A 23,741-nucleotide genomic window follows, 5' to 3' on the forward strand; every position below is an offset into this window, starting at 1 on the left:
CATTAAGGTTGCTCTTAGCGCAGCTTCAGACATCACAATGCAAAAAACTGTTAGCTTGCCCATTGCTATGGCACTATGACTGATCCAATCTCTTTGATGGGTATGCTTGGATGACGATTGCGTTTCCAAGCACCTGTTTGTTGTGTTCACACTTCTACTGCACATTTCAGAAGAATGTACAGTATTTGAATATGTAAAACCATGGTGTGTGTAGCTGCAGTTCCACAGGAGGCCTCTGGGCGGCCTCACCTTCCACCTTCACTTCCTGGTGGCACAACAACAGCCAGTTTCCTGGGAAGCTAATGAGATACTTTGGCGCCAGTGGTGCCAATGTTGCCGCTGGGATTCATCAGCACAAATGCTCCTGCTTATCTGCAGGGTCAATCTATATTGATATTCACCTCAGCAAAAGACAGGGCCTGGTGTTGATTTAATTTTCTGAAGCAGCAAGTGCTTTTGCTAGGAGAGAGAAAAGCAGCCTTGTGTTCCAGGAGCACGTTTTTCAGGGCTTTCTCCTCTTATCCATGCACCAACCCATCTTCCTTCCTGCCTGCTTGCAGTAGTCAGTTGAGTGCATGTATGAATCAGCAAAGTTGAGTTAGGAACAATTTACACCTTGCAAACTTGCAAAATTAATTTAAATCAGCACTCATCATAGTTTTGAACACCAATCGATGAGACTTCCAGGGGTGCCTGCACTTTCTCAGGATTTAGTTTTCATGGAATAAAGGTTAGTGGGCACTATGGTGTCTTTCAGATCTATGGTTTTCTTTCTGCAGGTCTACAACCTGAGCTTCCCATTAGGGTTCCAGGGAAGGCCTCAGTGGCCACAGCCTGGGTTCCTAGGATGATGTGGCCTCCAGCCTGGAAGCTGGAGGCACAGCAGCATGTCTTTTTTTGGGGGGGATTTGATATCCCACTTTATCACTCCCCTTCAGGAGTCTCCAAGCGGCTAACATTCTCCTTTCCCTTCCTCCCCCACAACAAACACTCTGTGAGGTGAGTGGGGCTGAGAGACTTCAGAAAAGTGTGACTAGTCCAAGGCCACCCAGCAGCTGCATGTGGAGGAGTGGAGACGCGAACCTGGTCCATCAGATTAGGAGTCTACCGCTCTTAACCACTACACCACGCTGGCTCTTGCTCCAGTGTCAGCCAAACTTAAGCACATGACTTACACATCTGCAGCTTGCCTCACATTCTCCATCCCAGGATGATGTGGCCTTCAGCCAGGTAATGTAGGAAAAGGCCACTCATTTGTCTCTATGGCAACAAGATGCAGGTGTTGGGTACCTAGTTGAGTGGCTAAGGTCATGAACTTGACAGAGAAACTGATCAGACAGGTCTCCTGCTATAGAGTCCACCCTCACAGATACAGGATCCTCCAGAACTCCAACGTACCTTAGCCCTGAAACTCAGAGCATAATGATAAAGAGGCAGATGCATCTGGGACTGTGCAAAGTTCTTGTCCCTAGCCATCTGGGATGAGGGGCAGGGGTTTTGGTTCAGGTAGAGGATTGGGACTTCATGGCACATTGGACAATTGGTCCCTCTTTGTTATGGTTTGTTGTTGTTTGTTTGTTTGTTGTTGTTGTTGTTTAAAAAACCAGTTTTCCTATCCCTGGTGCCCTCTAATTGTTTTGAACTACATCTCCCATGCTGGCTGGCCCAAACGTCAGAAAGACACTAGGATGGGAAAGGCTGTTTCCAACATTCACTGCCAGGCTTTGGGTTCTGCTGGTGTCTGTGCTAAACTGCGTGGCCACCTGAAGCCAATCAGGGCTCTGGACAGTGTAGGCCAGCATGGCCAGAAAACTCCAGGAACCGCTTGCTGGAAAGTCAAAGCCTCAGAAGCATGAGGTTGATATCTCTGCTCAAGAAAGTGGAAGCAAAGGAGTTGCCAGGTCTTGGGGCTTGACCTGGAATGCCAGGGTTTTAGCTTCCAGGAGAAGTAAAGTCCAAGAGAAGGGACCCTGCGTCTTGGAGGCGGAAGGCTATTTTCTGCTTGGCTTAAGAGGTTTTGCCATTTTCTCCATTCCTTATCCTTCACCATGAGACACCTGGTCAACCAGGCTCTTCCCTGGCCACCGTGTCCAGGTCTCATCCATGGAGATGAGCTCACCACACTAAAAGCATGGCCTCCATCCACAGGGATCCACTAATCATCACTCCCCATGCCCAGGGTTCCAGGGATGGACTTTGAGTCTAGAGGGTAGGGCAGTCCATAAGGTATTCTGGGCTTTGTACGCAAGTGCAAGGGACGCGGGTGGTGCTGTGGGTTAAACCACAGAGCCTAGGACTTGCTGATCGAAAGGTCGGTGGTTCTAATCCCCGCGGCGGGGTGAGCTCCCGTTGTTCGGTCCCAGCTCCTGCCTATCTAGCAGTTTGAAAGCACTCTTAAGTGCAAGTAGATAAATAGGTACCGCTCCGGCGGGAAGGTAAACGGCGTTTCCGTGTGCGGCGCTGGTGCTGGCTCGCCAGATGCAGCTTAGTCACGCTGGCCACGTGACCTGGAAGTGTCTTCGGACAGCGCCGGCTCCCGGCCTCTAGAGTGAGATGAGTGCGCAACCCCAGAGTCGGTCACGACTGGACCTGTTGGTCAGGGGTACCTTTACCTTTACGCAAGTGCAAGAACACTGGACTTGGCCCAGTAGCAGACAGGCAGCCAGTGCAGTTGAAAGAAGGTCATGTGAGCCCCAGACTGAGAAAACTGGCTTTGCCTAAGCACTGAAGCTCTCAGGGACCAGGGAGTGTAAGTGTGTGTGTGTGGGGGGGGGATAAATGGGGATGGAAGCTCCAGGCACCTGACTGGCATGGAGCCAGTGATGTCAATGGAACTTCCTGCCATTCTGTGAACTAGGTGAAGGATGCAGCTTGTCCAGGAAGTGCCTTCCCTGCTATAGACCTGAGGGATTTCTGCAGTGGCCGGGGGGGGGGGGGGTGGCGGCATTCAAGGGACCCCCCTGGAATGTGGGAGAAAGAGCAAGCAGAATGTTGATAGGAAGCCAAAAGAAGTTCTCATTTATTTATTTTGTTAAAAAAGGAGGAAGTGGCCTCTGCTAGTTTGGGAAGGGAAAGCAGAGAATTTGATGCTACTCTAAGAAATTCCTCATTAACATCTATAGCATAAAGGCGGCTAGGCTTAATTAATAGATGCAGCAAATAAAGCTTTGGCTTATCAATAAAATGTGACCAACTTTGAGGAAAGGCAAATTTTAATAAACTGGACTGAGAGTGGCAAGAGAGGCCTCTGAGGGGCGTGGTGCCTGCTTCTCTCCGGCCTCCTTTTACTCCCCCACCAACCTGGGCACAACGGGGGCTGGGGGGGGTATAAAGGAGGCAATGGCAGCAGTGGAGGGGAGGCTGCAGAGGAGGAGGGGGTGGCTTTTCTGTTTTGCCTCAAGTGGCAAAACATCCTGAGCTGGTCCTGCCCATCCCCCCTGGCCACTGGCCGTATTGGCTGGGGCTGATGAGAGCAGGAGTCTAAGAGGATATGGCAGGACCCAGGTTCTCCATGCCAGATATAGTGGGTGAGCTGCCACTCAGTGGGTGGCAACAGGTCCAGTGCAGTCAGGATGCGATCCAACCCAGACCTTGGAGAGACCTCTTTGGAGCAAGAGGCTTCAGAGAACTTCACTGCAACTGAAGACCTGGAAGAACCTCTATGGGTGCCAAGACAGCCAGGAGAGCCCCACCTCAGGAATGCCTTTGCCCTGTCTTGATCCCAAATTCTCTCCCTTCCCCCCTCTGGGCCTAAGGAGTGAAGGTGACTGGAGCCCAATGAGCTCACAGGAGAAAGGGTCTCCATGAGCAGAGGGGAATCTCCAGCTTGTGGTCGTCTTGGCCACTAGGCAATCTTTCCCAAACCACACTCTCATGGGTGGCATCAGGTGATGGACCAGGTTGAGAGGTTCGAATCTCTGCTGGCTGCGCATGCCAATTCCCCACAGCCAAAGCAGAAGGATTTTGCAGCACACGTTTGATGAGTGGCCAAGGTGTGTTTTAAATCCTGCTTAGTCCCTTGCAGAGAGCAGGAGTGAACTTTCCACTCACCAAATGATAAGTGGAGACTTTGGTCCTGCTGGGTGCTGCTTCAAAGTGCAGTGTGGGACTGTTTGAAAGCCCTTTTGCAAACAGCCCCACATTGCTCTTTCAACCTCCGGTTTTTGTAGAGAAATTATTCAGTCAGACCTAGTCCAGACTGTTTCCCTAACTAAGCTAACAGTTAAAATACTTTGCACCTCTCAGTTAAACTTATTCTGGGTCTCTCTGCAGCCTTCTCCTCACTCCTTTCTGCCACAGTTTCCCAACTGTGCTCTTCAACACTTTCCCGTGTTCCAGCTCTCTTAAAGTGTTCCAGCCCTTTCTCTTCCTTGCAGCTCTTCAACTTCTCTAATTACCCTATTGCCCAGCTTGACTTTTATACAGCCTTTTCACTCCTCCTCCCAGTGTTTCAGCCCTGGTTATGTTTCTCTTTTATTGCTGGATTCCTAGGCTGAACCTTTTACCCTCCTGTGTATTTCCTTTTCTTTTTAAAAAAATAATATTTATTAATAGTTTCAGAATAATAGAAAAAAGAGAAAAAACAAAAAAAAACACACTACAATACATAAAGAAGAAGAAAAAAACACAAAACATAAAAACCAATACAGCAATGCAACAACAACAAAAAAAAAACACAAAAAAGAAAAAAAACACAAATCCCAAATTACATATCTTTAACTTCCATTTGCTTGTTTCATTAACTTCCTCACACCTCCCCTTTTGTATTCTGGTTTAATTACCGGTAGTTATTTCAGCAAATTCTTTCCATCTTTCTCAATTTTTGTTAAATAATTTATCTTAACATTTTAACCTAATAGTTAACTCAACAAATCCTTCCCATCTCTCCCCATATTCTGTTATTTAAATTACCTTGATTTATTTAACCTTATCTTATCCTAAAATACCTTAAAGCTTGAATCTTAATGCTCAAATATACATAGCTCCTGATATCATTTCTGCTAGAGTCATATAGTTTCATTCCAACATTTTCCCTAATATTCATTTATTTTAGGCTAATTCCCCAAGTAAAGATTTTCTTTATAGATTTTCTTTTTTTTATAAAGTATTTATTGAAGTTTAGACATTACAAAAAAAGAAAAAAGAAAAAAAGATATGAGCAATAAACAATTACAAAGCCTCAAAAACAAATATAAATACAGTAGTACAAAACATCAAAAATACAAAAAGAAAAAGAAAAGAAAGCAAAAGCATTTTTTAAAAAAGGAAAAACCCAAAAGAGAATAAACAAACATACAAAAGAACCACATATTTTCATATCCTTATCTTTCATTTGCTTATTTCCTCGACTTCCTCACACCTCCTTTTTTGTATTCTAGTTCAATTAAATATTCCAGCAAGTCCTTTCCCTCTTTCACAAATTTAGTTCCATGATTTAACTTAACACAATTTTAGACTTAAATTTACATCTTTACCCAATATCAATCTATTCATACTTGATTCTTTATAATATTTCTACTAAAGTCATATAGCTTCTTTCCAGCATCTTTCTAACATTCATTAATTTTAGAATATTTCTGCAAGTAAGCTTTGAATTTTTTCCAATCTTCTTCCACCGACTCTTCTCCCTGGTCTCAGATTCTGCCAGTCATTTCCGCCAATTCCATATAATCCATCAGCTTCATCTGCCATTCTTCCAAAGTGGGTAATTCTTGTGTCTTCCAGTGCTTTGCGATGAGTATTCTTGCTGCTGTTGTAGCATACATGAAAAAAACCTCTGTCCTTCTTTGGCACCAATTGGCCCACCATGCCCAGGAGAAAGGCCTCTGGTTTCCTTAAGAAGGTATATTTAAATACCTTTTTCATTTCATTATAGATCATCTCCCAGAATGCCTTAATCTTTGGGCATGTCCACCAAAGGTGAAAGAAAGTGCCTTCAGTTTCATTGCATTTCCAACATTTATTATCGGGCAAATGGTAGATTTTTGCAAGCTTGACTGGTGTTATGTACCACCTGTAAATCATTTTCATTAAATTCTCTTTTAAGGCATTACATGCCGTAAACTTCATACCAGTGGTCCATAACTGTTCCCAGTCAGCCATCATAATGTTATGTCCAACATCCTGTGCCCATTTAATCATAGTGAATTTCACCATTTCATCCTGAGTATTCCATTTCAATAGCAAGTTATACATTCTTGACAAATTCTTAACTTTCTTTATAGATTTTCTTCCAATCTTCATCCAACATCTCTTCTTCCTGGTCTCGGGTCGTGTCAGTCCTTACTGTCCATTCCATCTAGTCCATCAACCTGGAAGTCTTATGTCCGAGGCCCTTAAGTCTCTTCCATGTCCCTTCTGCAGATCTTCTTCTTCTTGTTTATACTTGCCCTTTTCCTTGTCATTTCTTGGTCTCTTTCTTAATTTCTTTCCTTTCTCATTGAGGAGTAGGTCTCTGGGGGGTTCCAACCCAAAATTGTCTCCATCTCCCTACATCAAACCCACCCGTTCCCCACAGTCTCGCTCCCCACAGTCATCAGTGTAATCCAAAAAGTATTTAAAAACATATTTCAAGGTCTCTCCAAAATTAGGAACCTCCTCAGCTCCAGACTCCCCCTGGCCCAATCCAACTTCTATCTTCAATGGCAGCGGCTTATGCTCCTGTAGGGCCTTGGGTTTCTCCATTTGTATTATTTGAGGTGCAACCGCATCCTCCTCCATTATTTTCTGCACTTGCCCAATCAGTACAGGTTCATGAGTTGGTCCCTGAATGGTTTCTGTATCAATGTTCCCTGTTTGTCCAGAGTTGTTAACCACAACAGTCATCAAGTCCATTTTCTCATTCATCAAATCCATCTTCTCGTGCATCTGTTCCAGCAAGGCACTTGTCTTGCATAAAGCAAGCATCCAGTCTTCCTCCCAGCTCATCTTTAGTCAAGGTCAGAAAAGACTAGTCCCACGATCTTAATCTCACAGCTGTTGAGTCCTCACGTAGACTGCAGCAACAATTTAACAAGCTCCCTCTAGGGGAGACAATTTCTATTTGTATCCATTTTTTTTAAGGCAAGTCCAACAAAGGAAAATTACTTTCATTTTTCAGATATTTTTCAGATATTTTGTTTCTTTAGAATGCAAAAGGCAACACTGGAATCAGTTTATTTCTCTTCTTTAGCTATCTGTCAAAGTATTCTATTCACAGTCAATGAACCTCTCCAACTATTTCTGTCTCTGACACCCCGTTTCCAGGTTAGTGACGGTGGAAACTTATCCTTCTTCACTCCCTCTCCTGCAGGGGTTAAACAAAGTTCTCCCCCCTTTTCTCCTACTTCCAAGGGGGTTTCAGTAATTATAGATGAAGGAAATTTAGACTTTTTTAATGGCTTTCCAGGCTTTAGCTTACAAAGTTTTTGCTTTAATCTATATACAGAAAGTGGAAGGCGGACTTCCTGTTTTGAACCTTCCCGCTTCGGTGCCAAATTGAGATATTTCTTGATCCAATTTTCTGTTTCTACTCACGGGTACTTGTTTTAAATCCAATTGTCCACAGGAAAAAGTCAGCGCTCTCTGGCAATGGCTGTGTGGCTTCACTCCGTAAAAATAGCAATCAGTTCGCAGCACCGCGCCGCTCATTCCACTTCACTCTGGAGCCCCAAAATGGGGTTCCTGGTGCCCTGCCGAACCCCACGTTCCCAGGCTTCCTCCGCCTGGGATTTCTAGCGGGTCCCCACCTTCGCCGCGGTGGGAAGACCCAATTTCCACAGAGCTCGTTCCTCCGATCGGAGGAACTCCGCCATTGGCGCTGACCTTCCTGTGAACTTTTGACCCTCCTGTGCAGAAGAGCCTCATCTAAAACTAAAAGCAGCCTATGGCTTCCAACCCCAAACCAAATACAATAGGGCTAAAAGTCCTATGTTGCAGTGCAGGGACCAAGAGCTGCTGCACATCCCTGTATGTTCAGAGCCATAGCTGTCAACTTACAGATTTGAAAATAAGGGACCAGCAGCCTTGAAAATAAGGGACCAGCAGCCTTGAAAATAAGGGACCAGCAGCCAAAATAAGGGACCTGCAGCCTCACCTGTTCCAGGCACTCCAGTCTTCCTGTCCTCCTGCAGTCTGGTCAAACTCATGCTGGTAGCTTCGAGAACACTGTCCAACCAACTTTGTAACCAGAGGTTCAACTGAATAGAATCTGAATCACATGCACCACAAGGCCTGTGCAGCCTCAACTTAAGATGGCTCCCTGGCCTGGCTTTGCACTGCAAAGTTTGCAGCAGCACGTGCAACAAAATGGCGTCCAGCATTCAAAAACCCCCTCAGCTTGCATTAACTAGCCACACACAAGGCATGCAAGCTCCACCCCGCAGTCGTTCTTAGACTTCTTACTGGGTGAGCAACACAGCCAAGCAACACAGTTGGAGCCTCCCTCCTCCCTGGCTGGCAGGGAGGGAGGGAGGGAGAGGAGCTGCTTCCTTTGAAATTTAAGGGACATCATTTAAGGGACATCCATCAATAAGGGACAGCAGCGGGACATGGCGCTGGAATAAGGGACTGTCCCTTCAAATAAGGGACACTTGACAGCTATGTTCAGAGCACACACAGTAGCTCTGTGAGCTGGGTGGCATGTTGCTCACTTATGATAAATACAGGCTATATAACCGGGTTGTGTGCCAGAGAGGAAAGTGCTGCTGTGCAGGAATAAAAAATGTTAATGCATCTGCAACATGAAACAATAGAGTATAACTTAATTTCATCCCCAACCATGAGCAAAACAACCAAATACGAGTCAGATTCATTAGCTGGAGACGTCATGAATTGGCTGATTTAGCATGTAAGAGTTTTTCATCCTCTTAATTGAGGGAAATTGGTGTGTTTTCTCCCTTTGATGGAATGAGTCACTCTGGATTTATTTCCTCTTCATTCCTTTATTTGTCTCATTAAAATTATTCATGTTGTTTTCAAAGCACCCAGCCAGATTGGATCAATGATCTCCACAGCCTTGCCCCCTTCCCCGTTTTGGCTCTGGCTTAATGTGGTAACATACGAAGATGTGTTATATACCATACCCTCCAACATTTCTACGATGAAAATAGGGACGTCCTATTCCTCTGTCACCACCATCCTCATCACCACCACCATCATTTTAAAATTTATACCTGGCCCATCTGACGGGGTTGCTCCAACGCACCTAAAAATATAATAAAACATTTTAAAACCGGAGGCCTTCCTCTTGGGCATTGTGGGCCAAAAGGTGTTAAAGAAGGATAGAACGTTTTTTATGTATGCAACCACAGCAGCAAGAATTCTTATCGCTAAACACTGGAAGACTCAAGATTTGCCCACACTGGAAGAGTGGCAAACGCAATTGATGGACTATATGGAACTGGCCGAAATGACTGCCAGGATTCGAGATTTGGGAGAAGAAGCAATGGAGGAGGACTGGAAAAAATTCAAGGACTATTTGCAAAAAATTTATAAATTATATGAATTATAAAATTCGCATGATTTGGAATGGTTAGCTCCAGCAACGAGAGCGCATGATATATGAAATTAGGTAATATTAATGAAAGGATTAAATGTTCAAATGTTTAAAATGATATTATATTGGCTTTCAAAGTAAATGGATAACAAGTAATTTAAACTAAAAATGCAACGATTTGAAAGTACAAAAGAAACATGAAACAAGGTTATAATTTGCTGATAACTTTATTGTCAAGAATGCATTGTGTGGGAGATGTGGGGAACTCCGATAGAATACTGAAATAAGCTTGGAAACGATTCTTTTTTTCTCTTTTTTTTTCTTTCTCTTTCTTGCTGTTCTTGTTTCTTTGTATAGCTGACTGGTTATCTGTATTTGGAAAAAATGCAATAAAAAAATTATTAAAAAAATAAAAATAAAAATATAATAAAACATTTTAAAAAATATTTCCCTATGTAGGACTGCCTTCAGATGTCTTTTAAAAGTTGTGCAGTATCTCCTTGACATTTGTTGGGCGGCGGCGGGGGGGTTCACAGGGCAGGCACCACTGCTAGTCTGGTCAGTTCTTGTACTTGCCATGGTGGGAGCGCCATCTTGTCTTTCCCCACAGGTGGCCAAATCTCTTGCTCTGGCTCTGCTCAGTCACCTCCAAAGCTCCTATTCTTTACACGTCTGGTGCCCCAAGCTTTGTTCAATGTGCTCCATCAGACACCTAGCAAGTGCCAAGTCATTTCTGGTTGCTGTTACGGTTTACATGGAAACCTGGACTTGCAGGAACATTTTTTAAGCTGATAGAAATCTCTCTCTCTCTCTCTCACACACACACACACAGAGAGAGAGAGAGAGAGAGAGAAAGAGAGAGAGAGAGAGAGCTCAACACAGGAATCTACCTTATGCTATTATTATCTAGCCCTGAATTTTCTACACTGAGTTCCTGTAAAGGGAAGTTTTAATGGTTATTTTATTGTGTTTTTAATATTTTGTTAGGAGCTGCCCAGAGTGGATGGGGCAACCTAGTTAAATAGCCAGCATATAAACAATAAAATTATTATTATAATAACTATTATGAATAATAATAAGGGTTTGGCTTCTTCAGTCATGTTTTCTGCTTCCTTGAAGAAGGACTTCTGGCAAGAGATGGGCTGCACCTCACAGCGGCCGGCAAGAATGTGTTTGCTAAGAGTCTCCCAGACCTGCTCCAGAGAGCTTTAAACTAGATCTTGAGGGGGAGGGAGATGACATTACAGATGAGTAGTAGAGCGGCCCCCACCCGCCGGCTGGCCGGCTCTGAGGGCGCACTTGGTGCCCTGCGAGTCCAGCATCGCTTTGCAAGACTCACGGAAAACAGGGCTGGACTCGCAGGGGGCTGTCAGCTGTTGCATCCTTCTCAGCTGGCCTCCAGCTGGAGGTTCCCTGCGAAGGATGCAGCAGCTCAGGTGCCCTGCAAGCCCAGCACCACTCTAGTTACTCAGCGCCAAGCAGGTTGGAAACGCTGTAACCACTTCCCTCTTTGCCGGCAGAAAGTAAGAATTGCTTCCAGGGGGAACCATAGAATCATAGAGTTGGAAGAGACCACAAGGGCCATCGAGTCCAACCCCCTGCCAAGCAGGAAACACCATCAGAGCACTCCTGACATATGGTTGTCAAGCCTCTGCTTAAAGACCTCCAAAGTAGGAGACTCCACCACACTCCTTGGCAGCAAATTCCACTGTCGAACAGCTCTTACTGTCAGGAAGTTCTTCCTAATGTTTAGGTGGAATCTTCTTTCTTGTAGTTTGGATCCGTTGCTCCGTGTCCACTTCTCTGGAGCAGCAGAAAACAACCTTTCTCCCTCCTCTATGTGACATCCTTTTATATATTTGAACATGGCTATCATATCACCCCTTAACCTCCTCTTCTCCAGGCTAAACATGCCCAGCTCCCTTAGCCGTTCCTCATAAGGCATCGTTTCCAGGCCTTTGACCATTTTGGTTGCCCTCCTCTGGACACGTTCCAGTTTGTCAGTGTCCTCCTTGAACTGTGGTGCCCAGAACTGGACACGGTACTCCAGGTGTGGTCTGACCAGAGCAGAATACAGTGGCACTATTACTTCCCTTGATCTAGATGCTATACTCCTATTGATGCTGCCCAGAATTGCATTGGCTTTTTTAGCTGCTGCGTCACACTGTTGGCTCATGTCAAGTTTGTGGTCAACCAAGACTCCTAGATCCTTTTCACATGTACTGCTCTCAAGCCAGGTGTCACCCATCTTGTATTTGTGCCTCTCATTTTTTTTGCCCAAGTGCAATACTTTACATTTCTCCCTGTTAAAATTCATCTTGTTTGTTTTGGCCCAGTTCTCTAATCTGTCAAGGTCATTTTGAAGTGTGATCCTGTCCTCTGGGGTGTTAGCAACCCCTCCCAGTTAGTTTGGTGTCATCTGCAAATTTGATCAGGATGCCCTTGAGTCCATCATCCAAGTCGTTGATAAAGATGTTGAATAAGACCGGGCCCAAGACAGAACCCTGTGGCACCCCACTAGTCACTCTTCTCCAGGATGAAGAGGAACCATTGATGAGCACCCTTTGGGTTCGGTCAGTCAGCCAGTTACAAATCCACTGAGTGGTAGCATAGTCAAGACCGCATTTTACCAGCTTCTTTACAAGAATATCATGGGGCACCTTGTCAAATGCCTTGCTGAAATCCAGGTAGGCTATATCCACTGCGTTCCCTTCATCTACCAGGCTTGTAATTCTGTCAAAAAACGAGATCAGGTTAGTCTGACATGACTTATTTTTCAGAAATCCATGCTGACTATTGGTGATCACAGCATTCCTTTCTAGGTGCTCACAGACTGTTTGCTTAATGATCTGCTCCAGAATCTTCCCTGGTATTGATGTTAGACTGACTGGGTGGTAATTATTTGGGTCCTCTCTTTTCCCCTTTTTGAAAATAGTACAACATTTGCCCTCCTCCAGTCTGCCGGGACTTCGCCTGTTCTCCAGGAATTCTCAAAGATGACTGCCAGTGGTTCACATCTGCCAGTTCTTTTAATACTCTTGGATGCAGTTCATCTGGCCCTGGAGACTTGAATACATCTAAACTAGCCAAGTATTCTTGTACTATCTCCTTAGTTATTCTGGGCTGTGTTTCCTCTGCTGAATCATTTGCTCCAAATTCTTCATGTCGGGCATTGTTTTCTTTATCGGAGAAGACTGAGGCAAAGAAGGCATTGAGGAGTTCAGCCCTTTCTGTGTCCCCTGTTTGCATTTCACCATCTTATCTTGTCCCTTGTTGTCTTATCTTATCTTGTTGCCGGCCACCCCAATCTGTGAGTGGTGCCAGAGTTCAGGGGTTCCAGGCACTTCCCCAGGGTTCATGTTTCCTATTGGAAAGAGGCACAGCAGAGACTCTGGTGTCTTCATGATATACAGTTTATTTACACAGATATACAACCTGAGCCTGCAATGGAGGAGTTCTCCAGCTTGCTTCTTTTCAACTCTACCTTTTTCCTTCTAACTATCTGTGAGTTGAGGGAGGGGCCCCACCCCCACCAATTTGTCATCTCCCACAGAACCCTTTTCCTTTGTTCCCCTTAATGAGCCATCATACAGGCCATCACCTCATTAGGAAGACAGCCTGCCTGATATTTTAACATTTGCTGGTTAGAAGGGTCTTAGCATACATAACAACTCCAGCTCCTAACAATATCGTTCCTCTTGCTCCTTTCTTTTCAAATAACTCCTGCCCTTTACTGAGTTCCTTCCTGTCCCCACTTGGATTGCCCCTTAATTACTTCCTGTTGCCCCCAGGAGATAGTTATTAAAATGTTATCTAAAACATTTATTATTATTATTATTATTATTATTATTATTATTATTATTATTATTAATATTAATATACCACCCTATACTTGGAGGTCTCAGGGTAGTTCACAGAAAATATCACAATGTATAAAATAAAAATAAAAACAATAACCCAATAACACTCCCCCCAAAAAGAGCCACATTTTAAAAGGGTAAAGGATGTAAATCAGGTCAACCAAAGGCCTGGTTAAAAAAGACATTTTTACCTGGTGCCTAAAGGTGTATAATGAAGGCGCCAGGCAAACTTTCCACCCTTTTAGCCTGGAGACCCCTGCAATTGCAGAATTTCCCCCCCCAAATGATATTTATTACGTTTTCAAAGGAAAAAAGTTACATAAGTAAAAAAAAAAAAGGACAAAAAGACAACAATAAAAATAAAAGGAAAAAGAAAAAAAATACAAAATACAGAAAAAAGATAAAAAACATTTGAAAAAGAAGAAAAAACACATCAATCTTTCCATATCATATATTCATATCCTTGCTTCCCTGACCTCCTCACACCTCCCTTTTTTGTATTCCAGTTCAGTTAGTTAATTCAGCAGTTTCTTTCCCTCTTTATTTTTGTCTTAATCCTTTAACTTAATATAATATAATTTTGAGTTCTCACCTATTATTAATCCATATTTCATACACCTTTAAAACATTGCTGCTTAAACCACTTAACTTCATTCTGACATCATTCTAACATTCATTAATTTTGCAATATTTCTGTAAGTAGTCTTTAAATTTCTTCCAATCTTCTTCCACCGACTCTTCTCCCTGGTCTCGGATTCTGCCAGTCATTTCCGCCAGTTCCATGTAGTCCATTACCTTCATCTGCCATTCTTCCAGAGTGGGTAGATCTTGCGTCTTCCAATACTTTGCAATAAGTATTCTTGCTGCTGTTGTGGCATACATAAAGAAAGTTCTGTCCTTCTTTGGCACCATTTGGCCGACCATGCCCAGGAGAAAGGCCTCTGGTTTCTTCAGAAAGGTATATTTAAATACCCTTTTCAGTTCATTATAAATCATCTCCCAGAAAGCCTTAATCCTTGGGCACGTCCACCAAAGGTGAAAGAATGTACCTTCAGTTTCCTTACATTTCCAACATTTATTATCGGGCAAATGGTAGATTTTTGCAAGCTTGACTAGGGTCATGTACCACCTGTATATCATTTTCATAATATTCTCTCTTAAGGCAGACCCCTGCAATTGCAGAATTGCTCTCATAAACGTGAGGCTAAACTGAATTACTGAACAATTGGAAAGAGGAAATCAATAACTGAAGCCCCTAATTAACGAACAATTAAGGAATGTCATGGATATGCATATTAACAGGGAGAAAATAATCACGGGGATAGAAGTTGTTTTAAAGGAATGGGGCAGGCAGGAGCTTACTACAGTAATTAAAGGGAGAAAAGCGAGGAAAGCATGGACATTTTTTGGAATGAACTTACTGCTGAGGAAGCATTGTAAAAGGTTCCTTCTTAGGACACCAAGTGGGAGGCGCAGCATCACCTGGCTGAGGAGCTGGACTAGTTTTCTGCCTCCGAGCCTGAAGCTGGTGGCCAGGGGACTCCTGAATGGGAAGCTGGTCTGTGGAACCAGAGCCAAGACCCTCACACAGAGACCTTCCTCTGGACCCAAGGAACTGTGCTGAGGCTGGTGGGAATTGTAGTCAAAAACAGCGGGAGGGCGCCAGGTTGGACAAAGCTGTCCTAGGGTGCCTCCTCCAGATTGTTGCTATTTTGTAGCTCTGCATTCCAGAAATTTAGGTTTTTCCAATGTAACAGATTAAAGCTTGCTGTCACCCTGATGCAACAAATGCACTTTATTTATTTTTAAAGGACTTTTTGCAGTTAGGAAAGTGACAAGGAAATGCACAGAAAGGAGTGGGGTGAATAAATTATTAACTGGAAGATGCATAACCTGTTCACAAAAGAACATACTCTAAGCACCATGTAAGCTTTGTGCAAGCAAATCAGGAGGAATGCTGAGTGAACGGGTCATGTGGAGGAATTAGAGCAGGGGTCAGCAAACCTTTTCAGCAGGGGGCTGGTCCACTGTCCCTCAGACCTTGGGGGGGGCGGACTATATTTTTTTGGGGGGGGGGAATGAATGAACTCCTAAGCTCCACAAATAACCCAGAGATGCATTTTAAATAAAAGGACACATTCTACTCATGTAAAAACATGTTGATTCCCAGACCATCCATGGGCTGGATTGAGAAGGCAATTGGGCCTGATCCAGTCCCTGGGCCTTAGTTTGCCTACCCTTGAATTAGAGAATTGTAGGGTTGGAAGGGATCACCTTAGGGTGCCGCCCAACCCTGCAATTCTATGATTCTATGGATGTCAGGTGATCTATTTTTGGATGGGTGACTTTTTATATTGCTCTCCAGAGGACTCCAATGCATCAGGTGTGCTAGCAGAAACTCTATGTGCAATAGATCACACCATCTATAGTGCAGCAAAGCTTCCTACTTATGCATCCTTTTGGGCAACAACAAACATTCTCCAGCAGAACAGGTGTACCACTCAGTGACTTTAACTTAGCACTATATAATCCTATAATAACCCACCATGAGATGACAGAGTGAAGGGTAGCCTGTAAGTGCAGGCAGGCAGGCAGGTAGGGGGTGGTGGGGAGAGAGATTTGCTGCAACAGAACTGCTCATGTGCATAAGAAATACACAAACTAAACAATTAGAGGCCCAGCAAAGTCAGAAGTAAGTGCTCTCCCCACTCAGCTAGCCACCCGCGGAGCCTCTAGATGCCCTGGGCTCCTTCCAAACAGCGAAAATACTCAAAATAGTGACTCACACAGAAACACAGAACAATTCTGACGCTTTCACACTCAAAAGCCTTTTCAGGTGCAAGGGAGAAACGTGTGTCCAGTTTTAATGCAGGGGGTGGAATAGCATGATTCAAATCCCTGATTGTAATAATAATAGGGCTTGCTCGTGCGTAAGTTGCCGCCACTCCCGGCTAGGTTACCTGGTTGAACCTTTTCTGTCTGGGCAGCCCTTCACTTCACGGCTGTCTCAGTCGCTAGCAGAATCCGTCAGTGGGCGTTTCTTAAACCTTTTCCAGCATAAAAGCTGTTTGACGCCAAGTCTCCTCCTACTCTCCCTGCGCGGAAGTCTTCTGCGCAGGGAGGGTGTGGGTAGCGGAGGACCAGTGCTCTCCCTGCTGGTGTCCAGCGAAGAGTCCTGGAGCCCTCTCGCCGATTCCCCCATCTGCCCCCCTTTATCCCTGGTGTTACGCTGATTTCCTTCCCCCGCTGATGAGCTGCCTCTCTCCCTGCTGGGCCCTTCTCCAGCATCACTCGGGAGCCTTGCCTCCGTCTCTGGCTCCGATGTCAGTTCCCTGACACTGATATTTTGGCAAATTCCGCATTATAGAATAGCATAAGTGAAAAATATAGTTTTCCGCACTTGAGGAGCTTACAGTTTTTTAAATAGATCTGCAAAGGGTCCAGAGTAAAGGAGTCTGGCTCTGGCTTATTTGGAACAGCTTCCACCTCCATGTGCATCTGTTTGTGCGTGTCCCTTCCCAGCTAATGAAAACAAAACAGCTCTTTCCAAGGCGTGTGAAGGCACCTCTCAGATCTCTCCTACTCCAGTGGACCAAGGTGGCATAATTCACTTTACTGCTCTGCTCTCTTGGCCCCCAAAGGCCAAATTAAATCAACAGCAGCCCCTCCCTCCTCTCCCTCCACTTGCCAATTTTGTGCCTCCCTTGCCAGCTTTTCACAGGTGCGGGAGTTGGGGATGGCCAGTGACATTTCAGTGCTCAACGCAGAAAACTCAGAGCATCCCTCCCTATGGGGACAATCTCCTGTGGCAGCCGCCTTGAAATAAATGGCAGCAGGGAAGGAAAAGGAACCAAGAAATGATGTTTAAAAAGGATGCTGCGGAGGACTGGGGTGTGGATACGTGTATGGAATGGTGGGCCCCAGGGTGGGGGAGATGATTCAGTCCTGAGCCAGATCACAGGGACTTGTCACTTAGCAACCATGCGGAACTAGGGTGCCCAATGTGGGTTGCACTGCTGGAAGCATCTAAATCAAGCACAAACGAGGAGATGGAATGGGGAGGGCCTACTGGGGGAGAGGCATTGCAAGCAGGGCCAACCAATCCCCTTAGCCCGGGGGTGGGGAAATGTATGTCCTCCAGATATTGTTCAACTCCGGCTCCCATCAGCCCCAGCCAGCATGACCAATGGTCAGGGAAGACGGGAGCTGAATTGAACAACACCCCCCACCCCATAAATGGCTGGTTGCTGTTCCACGTTTCCTGGTCAGAAGCCAGGTATGAGAGTTGGCTCCCCTTCACAGAGGGTTTGCCAATGATGAGTTAATGCAGAGGTGAATTTCAAGACTTCAGGAAAAAACATTAAAGCCCCAAGATTTAAGATAAACCAATAAAGAGCAAGTGTAGCAGAGAAAACAGTTGACTGTAACTATCATAAAGCCACCAGAATGCAGACTGGAATTTAAAAAAAAAAAGGATTCAGGGTTTTCCTAAACGCCAATACCCATTTCCTTGGGCAGGGCATTCCAAAATATGAGCCCATCACAAAATATCTGTCTGGAAGAATGCTAAACTCAATGGACCTTAGTTTAATATAGTCAGGCAATCCTTATGAAAACTGTATCCATAATCCTGCCCACCCCCAGGTAACAATTCCACTCCAGTGGATAAGAAGAACTCTGTGTAGCTCAAAAGCTCTAAACCACAGAGCCTAGGACTTGCTGATCGGAGGGTCGGCAGTTCGAATCCCCGCGACGGGGTGAGCTCTCGTTGCTCGGTCCCTGCTCCTGCCAACCTAGCACAGTGTTTCCCAACCACTGTTCCGCGGCACACTAGTGTGCCGCGAGATGTTGCCTGGTGTGCCGCGGGAAAAACTAAAAAATTTGAAAGATTTTTTTTTAAAGTCAAATTTTCGATTGGGGCGCCGTCACTAGATGACCCCTGGGGTTCCCTCCCTCCCTCCCGCTCTGCGCCTCCCTCCTCCTCCTCCGGGGAGGCCCTTCCTGGCTCTCGGCCAAGGCTTGGCGGCTGCCACTCACTCACTCGCTCGCGCACCCGTCCCTCCATCCCTGCACCCGGCCTCTCCCCCTCCGTCCCCGGCATGGGGGCTGCCGGGATCCGTAGTCCCTCGCCCTTGGGCTCCGTGCCCGCGCGGGGTGCGCAAACTACGTTTCCCAGCGTGGCCTGGCGGGCCGGGCATTTTGTTTGAAGCGCTCTTCTCCCGGCCATGGAATGAGCGCAGCGGCGGCGGCCGGGCGGGCAGGGGCTCTTCCGCGCAGACCCCGCGCAGCCTGCCTGCGCCCCCGCGGAGATCGGGCGGCAGGATGGAGCCCGGGGATCCCCGCGGAGGCGGAGCGGCGGAGGCGGAGGCTGCCCCCCAGGTAGGGCTGCGTCGGGGGGGGGGTTATTTTTGCAATGCTGCATCCGCGCCGGAGGGGACGCATTGGACCGCGGGGAGACCCCTTGGCGGGCGTGCAAGGCAATGCATGCGTGCAGGCATTGCATGGAGTGCAGTGCAATGCAATGGCAACGCGGCGCCCTGCATGCATGCATGCAACTTCCACCGGCGCTCCGGACTTGGCAGGTGAGGGGGGGGGTCCCCAGTGGGCGGCAGAGAGAGCCGGGAGGGCAAAGGGGAGCCGGGGGGAAGCAGCGCTGCTCCCCAAGCCGAGCCCGGGGGGAAACTTCGGCGTCGTTGCGCCGGGTGTTGGAAGCGGAGGCTGGCGGGGCCCCCTCACCTGCAAAACCTGGTCGCCTCTCATATATTTTGTGCATTGCATTCATCGCCCGCTTTCTCCTCCAAGGAGCTCCCGGGGGCGCGCATGGTTCTCCCCGTGTTATCCTCGCAACAACAGCCCTGCGAGGTGGGTCAGGCGAGTGGCCCAAGGGAGCACCCAGGGATTGTCCTGGCCAGGTGGGGTGATTTGAACCCTGCTCTCTGCCCGGTCTTCGTCCTCATTTAGCCCCCACATGTGCATGACTGTGCATGACTGAGGTTTTCCCCCCTCGTCTTGGCTATGGTGTGAGTCTGTGCTGTTAATTAATGGGGTTCTGCCTACGGAGAAGATGAGCCAGCCCTCAAGGAGGTGATTATGTAATTTGCTAGCAATTCATGTCCCTCCCGGCGTGATGCTGCGAGCTGACGTCACGGGGCTGTAATGGTGGTGTGCCTCGAGATTTTTTTCATGAAACAAGTGTGCCTTTGCCCCAAAAAGGTTGGGAAACACTGATCTAGCAGTTCGAAAGCATGTCAAAGTGCAAGTAGATAAATAGGTACCACTCCGGCGGGAAGGTAAACAGCATTTCCGTGCGCTGCTCCGGTTTGCCAGAAGCGGCTTAGTTCTGCTGGCCACATGACCCGGAAGCTATATGCCGGCTCCCTCGGCCAGTAAAGCGAGATGAGCGCCGCAACCCCAGAGTTGTCCGCATCTGGACCTAACAGTCAGGGGTTCCTTTACCTTTACTTTACTTGTTCTGTTGGCTGAGTAACATAACTTAACGTGCTTCCAGTTAGGAGCTTAATATGACAAGGGCAACAGGTTTGTTTTTTGTTTTTATAAAAAAACCTTATTGGATTTTCAGTGGAAAATGTATATCAGATTAAATGGGGCGGGGGGGGGGGACTAGAATGCAGGCTGGCATTTTTATGCCCACAATGCCACGTGGATGCTATGAAAAACCTGTATGTGTGAGGAGCACCAATCCCACAATAAACACCTTTCCGGCAGCACCCTTAAACCCAATTATTTGGAAATGTGGGAGAGAAACCTTAGGTGTCATTCCTTAGACCAGTGTTTCCCAACCTTTTTGGGGCAAAGGCACACTTGTTTCATGAAAAAAATCTCGAGGCACACCACCATTACAGCCCCGTGACGTCAGCTCGCAGCATCACGCCGGGAGGGACATGAATTGCTAGCAAATTACATAATCACCTCCTTGAGGGCTGGCTCATCTTCTCCGTAGGCAGAACCCCATTAATTAACAGCACAGACTCACACCATAGCCAAGACGAGGGGGGAAAACCTCAGTCATGCACAGTCATGCACATGTGGGGGCTAAATGAGGACGAAGACCGGGCAGAGAGCAGGGTTCAAATCACCCCACCTGGCCAGGACAATCCCTGGGTGCTCCCTTGGGCCACTCGCCTGACCCACCTCGCAGGGCTGTTGTTGCGAGGATAACACGGGGAGAACCATGCGCGCCCCCGGGAGCTCCTTGGAGGAGAAAGCGGGCGATGAATGCAATGCACAAAATATATGAGAGGCGACCAGGTTTTGCAGGTGAGGGGGCCCCGCCAGCCTCCGCTTCCAACACCCGGCGCAACGACGCCGAAGTTTCCCCCCGGGCTCGGCTTGGGGAGCAGCGCTGCTTCCCCCCGGCTCCCCTTTGCCCTCCCGGCTCTCTCTGCCGCCCACTGGGGACCCCCCCCCTCACCTGCCAAGTCCGGAGCGCCGGTGGAAGTTGCATGCATGCATGCAGGGCGCCGCGTTGCCATTGCATTGCACTGCACTCCATGCAATGCCTGCACGCATGCATTGCCTTGCACGCCCGCCAAGGGGTCTCCCCGCGGTCCAATGCGTCCCCTCCGGCGCGGATGCAGCATTGCAAAAATAACCCCCCCCCGACGCAGCCCTACCTGGGGGGCAGCCTCCGCCGCTCCGCCTCCGCGGGGATCCCCGGGCTCCATCCTGCCGCCCGATCTCCGCGGGGGCGCAGGCAGGCTGCGCGGGGTCTGCGCGGAAGAGCCCCTGCCCGCCCGGCCGCCGCCGCTGCGCTCATTCCATGGCCGGGAGAAGAGCGCTTCAAACAAAATGCCCGGCCCGCCAGGCCACGCTGGGAAACGTAGTTTGCGCACCCCGCGCGGGCACGGAGCCCAAGGGCGAGGGACTACGGATCCCGGCAGCCCCCATGCCGGGGACGGAGGGGGAGAGGCCGGGTGCAGGGATGGAGGGACGGGTGCGCGAGCGAGTGAGTGAGTGGCAGCCGCCAAGCCTTGGCCGAGAGCCAGGAAGGGCCTCCCCGGAGGAGGAGGAGGGAGGCGCAGAGCGGGAGGGAGGGAGGGAACCCCAGGGGTCATCTAGTGACGGCGCCCCAATCGAAAATTTGACTTTAAAAAAAAATCTTTCAAATTTTTTAGTTTTTCCCGCGGCACACCAGGCAACATCTCGCGGCACACTAGTGTGCCGCGGAACAGTGGTTGGGAAACACTGCCTTAGACCACCAGTACCACCTTGTGGCCAAGTAGGAATGCACTTTTACTATTTTTTAATTAAAGGGTGGATGAGTTCAGCAGGCAAAAGTTGGAGGTTCTCCCATGACCCTGGGTTCTATGCCATGGGCTGTTATTCTCGGTGAAGCAGCTTGGCTGTCCATAACCCTCACCATTAATTCAACTATCTTGCTGTCTTATTCATTTAACAAAATTTATACAGTGGTGCCTCGCAAGACGAAAAGAATTCGTTCCGCGAGTCTTTTCGTCTTGTGATGTTTTTCGTCTTGCGAAGCATGGTCCATCGCAACTGTGCCTCTTCAAGCGGCTTTAAGAAAAAAGCGCAAGACGGTTTCGTCTTGTGAAGCAAGCCCATAGGGAAAATCGTCTTGCGAAGCAACGCAAAACTGAAAAACCCTTTCGTCTAGCGAGTTTTTCGTCTTGCGAGGCACCACTGTACACTGTTTGATTGTAAGAAAACCTCTACCACTGAGCTTCTGCCCCACCCTGATAGACGCTTCTTTCTCATCCTGTCCAAACAACCCCCCCCCATAATCTTGCATCGTCTTCCCCAACCAGATGTTTTGAATGACATAACATGCTGGCTGGGGCTGATGGGAGCCAGAGACCAAAACAGGTTGTGACTCTTAGCAAGATGAAAAAACTGGCAGTTATTTATATGGCATTTATATCCCACTTTTCCACCCAAGGAGTTCAAGGTGGTGTACATGGTTCTGTGCCCTCCCTGTTTTATCTTCAAAACCACCCTGCCAGGTTGGCCAGGCTGAGACCCCCTGATTGGCTCAAAGACCACCCTCACACCATGCATTCAAAGCGCTATGGTGCCACTTTAAACAGTATTGGCTGCTCCCAAAGAATCCCGGCAACTGTGGCCTGTTAAGGGTGCTGAGAACTGTTAGAAGCCCCTCTCTCCGCGCCCCCGCCCCTGCAGTGTAACAGCCAATCCTTCTGGGTGGGGAAGACCATAGTGGTTCCTTAATGGTATGCCATAAAAAAAGCCTTGGGCCTCCTCTGGTCTAGTCCCAAGAACAAAAGGTAGAAGATCTGGCCTTCTGTGACAATTGACTGGACCATCTCTAGCGCTGGAGTTTGTAATGCTGGCCTGCCTGCCTGCTTTCTCCTTGCCCTCTTAATTTGTGAATAGATATCAGCTGATAACGTGGGGTGGGGGACCTTTCCCTTCTGTAAACAGCTGGATTCCATGGGGGTGTTGTATGCAGTGCCAAAGCCAGCTGCTGCTATGGGCTGCTGGGGCCACTTTTACAGAGGGCAAATGGGACCCTGCCCCATCCATGTCAGCCCTCACTTGGCCTCCACTTCCTTTTATTACTTGCAGCCCGGGGGGAGTTGCCAGTCAGCTTCCTCCTCCTTAGTCTCTGGACTCCTCCACCCTTGCCCCAGGCCTGGCAAGCAAGAGCCCAAGCCGTTTCCCACTTGCCTCGTGCTTTCTAGGCATGGCCCTGCCGCTTCCCCACACAAAACCTGCTCTTTTGTGCATAATCGGAAAAAATGTCAAACTGGAGAAAACCCAACAATGCTTGCTCCAATTCAGCAGTGGGCATTGTCCTTTGAGGATGGGCTGGGCATTGTAACTGCCAACTGCAGGTTCTGTGCATCAATCATTCTAGGCTGAGAGGCAGCACTTGCTAGCACAAGGTCTGATCCTGAAATACTTTTTAGCTTGGCACGAAGAAGAAGAAGAAGAAGAAGAAGAAGAAGAAGAAGAAGAGGAGGAGGAGGAGTTTGGATTTGATATCCCGCCTTTCACTCCCTTTAAGGAGTCTCAAAGCGGCTAACATTCTCCTTTCCCTTCCTCCCCCACAACAAACACTCTGTGAGGTGAGTGGGGCTGAGAGACTTCAGAGAAGTGTGACTGGCCCAAGGTCACCCAGAGGCAAACCCGGTTCCCCAGATTACGAGACTACCGCTCTTAACCACTACACCACACTGGCTCTCAATAAGAACTTGCTTCTCTCCAAGGCCTAGAAGGGCTTGGTGCAGGAGGGCCCTTCAGAGCAGACTTGGGGGTGCACAGGGGGAGGAGAGGAAGAGGGAGTCCCCCTGTGCCAGCAGAGCTGCTTGGCAGGGGGTTGGACTCGATGGCCCTTGTGGTCTATTCCAACTCTATGATTCTATGTGTGGAGTATTGGACAGACATTCTGGATGACAACTCTCATG

At 47.6% G+C, this 23,741-nt stretch overlaps 1 long non-coding RNA gene across 2 annotated transcripts in view; it reads left to right on the top strand.

Annotated features, from left to right (window-relative positions):
• The window catches only part of LOC309536508, a 118,086-nt gene extending 94,637 nt beyond the window's left edge, over positions 1–23,449 (top strand). Inside the window, exon 3 of one of the 2 annotated variants that reach the window (XR_014221541.1) lies at positions 23,283–23,449. This is a non-coding gene — a long non-coding RNA (uncharacterized lncRNA). The remainder of the gene's footprint in view (positions 1–23,282) is intronic. The other variant, XR_014221542.1, reaches the window with a different exon arrangement.
• The last annotated feature ends 292 nt before the right edge of the window (positions 23,450–23,741 follow it).

This window comes from Podarcis vaucheri (assembly GCF_965113315.1).
Source record: "Podarcis vaucheri genome assembly, chromosome: 7".
Classification (NCBI taxonomy): Eukaryota; Metazoa; Chordata; class Lepidosauria; order Squamata; family Lacertidae; genus Podarcis; species Podarcis vaucheri.